The sequence below is a fragment of the Zea mays genome, chromosome 1 (assembly GCF_902167145.1).
Source record: "Zea mays cultivar B73 chromosome 1, Zm-B73-REFERENCE-NAM-5.0, whole genome shotgun sequence".
NCBI classification, from domain to species: Eukaryota; Viridiplantae; Streptophyta; class Magnoliopsida; order Poales; family Poaceae; genus Zea; species Zea mays.
The window spans coordinates 292,946,017-292,948,804 of record NC_050096.1 but is presented as its reverse complement, the minus strand read 5'-3'; positions in this window follow the sequence as shown (position 1 = coordinate 292,948,804).

Sequence of the window (2,788 nt, the reverse complement as noted above, 5' to 3'; positions counted from 1 at the left end):
CAAGTCCCTACGCTGCGAGGTCCTATCGGCGACCCCAGGGGCCCCGAAGGCTGCTCCACACCAGCGGTGGAGGAGCACTACTATCTCCTTTGGGGCATCCGACTGCCCCGACAACATGACAGGGGCCGGTATACTACCGCTTATCACCGCCCCCATCATTGCCAACATGCGGCTGCACCATGTGTTGATTGACGGTGGGGCAGGCCTCAACGTCATCAGTCATGCTACATTCAAGCAGCTACAGATCCCGGGGTCCCGTTTGGGGCCCTCTTGCCCATTCTCCGAAGTGGGCCCACAGCCAGTGTATCCCCTTGGGAGCATCGCCCTCCTGGTAACATTCGGGACTGAGGAAAACTTCCGCACGGAGAACGTCCAGTTCGACGTCGCAGAGGTTAACCTCCCCTTAAATGCCACCATTGGCAGACCGGCCCTGTACCAGTTCATGGCCATTGCCCATTACAGGTATTTGGTCCTCAAGATGTTGTCCCCGGCTGGGGTCCTCATAGTGCGGGACGACCGCACCGCTGCGGTGACGGCGGTCGAGAAGCTGCACGCCCTGGCGATGGAAGCTACTCGCCCGGACGACGGAGGGAAGGACCCCTCGACCTCCGGTACCAAGGCACCTACCAAGGTGCCAAAGGTGCAGCCGTCCGAAGCAGACGGCGAACCCGTGAAGACCATCCAGGTCGGTGCGGACTCCTCCCAGACCACCCGCATCGCGGGCAATCTGGGGGAGAAATAGGAACTCGCGCTCGTCGCCTTCCTCTCGGCAAATGTCGAGTTTGCGCATGGGAACCATCGCAGATGCCTGGGATCCCCAGGGAGGTGATCGAGCACCATCTAAAGATCAACCCTGACGCCAAACCGGTCAGTCAGAAGCCTCGGAGGCAGTCCGTTGAGCGGTAGGACTTCATCCGTGAGGAGGTCTGGAAGCTGCTTGATGCTGGCTTCATCGAAGAGGTCCATCACCCTGTGTGGCTGGCCAACCCAGTCATCGTCCCAAAGGCGAATAGGAAGCTTCGGATGTGCATCGACTACACCAGCCTGAATAAGGCTTGTCCCAAGGACCCGTATCCACTTCCACGCATAGACCAAATCGTGGACTCTACCTCCGGGTGCGACCTCTTGTCCTTCTTAGATGCCTACTTGGGTTTCCATCAGATCCGGATGGCTAGGGAGGATAGGAAGCATACTGCTTTTGTAACAGTGGATGGGCTCTACCAGGGGCGATTCTAGGGAGGGGCACAGGGGGGCAATGTCCCCCCTAATCTTCTATAAATTCCATAGAAGCTACTAATTTTTTTAGCTAATCACCATATAAATAATGTAAAATACCTCTTAACAGCCCCCCTCAATCTAATTTGTCCCTCTCAATCTCAAATGCTGGCTTCGCCCCTGGGCTCTACTGCTATGTTGTAATGCCCTACGGTCTGAAGAACGCCTTGCCAACATTTGTACGGGCGATGAGTAAGACCTTTGGGGACCTGATTAGGGACAAGGTAGATATATATGTCGATGACATCATGGTCAAGACTAGGAGGGGGTAGACTCTGGTGGAAGACCTGACCCTGGTCTTTGACAAGCTGCGGGCGACGCGCACGAAGCTGAACCCGGACAAGGGTGTCTTTGGTGTCTCTGTTGGGAAGCTACTGGGATTCCTAGTTTCACACCGGGGCATTTAAGCAAACCCGAAGAAGATCAAAGCGATTGAGGCGATGAGGCCTCCAGCCCGAATCAAGGACGTTCAGAAGCTTACAGGGTCATTAGCCGCCCCTAGCCGCTTCATTTCAAGGCTGGTTGAGAGGGCGCTACCCTTCTTCAAGCTCCTGCAGAAATCCGGTCCATTCTCATGGATCGAAGAGGCTGAGCAAGCCTTTCAAGAGTTGAAGCAGCACCTGATGTCCCTTCCAGTACTGGGAGCTCCAGAACCTGGGGAGCCATTGTACTTGTACATCGTGGCGGCTGCATAAGCGGTGAGCATGGTGCTGGTCGTCGAAAGGACGGCACAAGAAGGCCAAGAACCTGAGGGCTCGGGCCCAGCTACAGGGTTCCGGACCATTTAGAGGTCGGTCTATTACGTCAGCAAGGTCCTCCATGAGGCAAAGACCAGGTACCTTGAGACACACAAGCTCCTCTATGCTGTACTTGTTGCGTCCAGGAAGTTGCGCCACTATTTCTAGGCACACAGGGTTGTGGTGGTGACCTCCTTTCCGTTAAGGGCCATCCTCCACAACTCTAACGCCACAGGCAACATCACTAAGTGGGCCACGGAGCTCGCTGAGTTCTAGCTGGACTTCCAACCTCGCCATGCCATCAAGAGCTAGGTCCTGGCTGACTTCATCGTGGAGTGGACGCCTCCCCCGAGCGCCCCTAGGGGTCCGGATCCCGATTCAGACCCCACACCTGCGAAGCCTAGGGCTCCGGTCTTCACTAAGCCCCACTAGACGCTCTTCTTCGACGGATCCACTCGTCAGCAAGGTGGCGGAGCCAGAGTGGTCCTCGTCGACCCAAGTGGAGATCATGTGAAGTACATGGTGCACCTTGAGTTCAAGGCCACCAACAACATGGCGGAGTATGAAGCACTTATCTTCGGCTTGTCGGCGGCCCTATCCCTATGCATCCGCCAGCTCCTCGTGAAGGGGGACTCCCAGCTGATCATCAAGCAAGTCCATGGGGAATGTAGCTGCAACAAGCCCAGGCACGCAGCTTACCTCCTCCACGTAAGGAAGCTGGAGAAGGACTTCACGACCCTGGAACTGCAACATGTTCCTCGGGCTGACAACTCGGT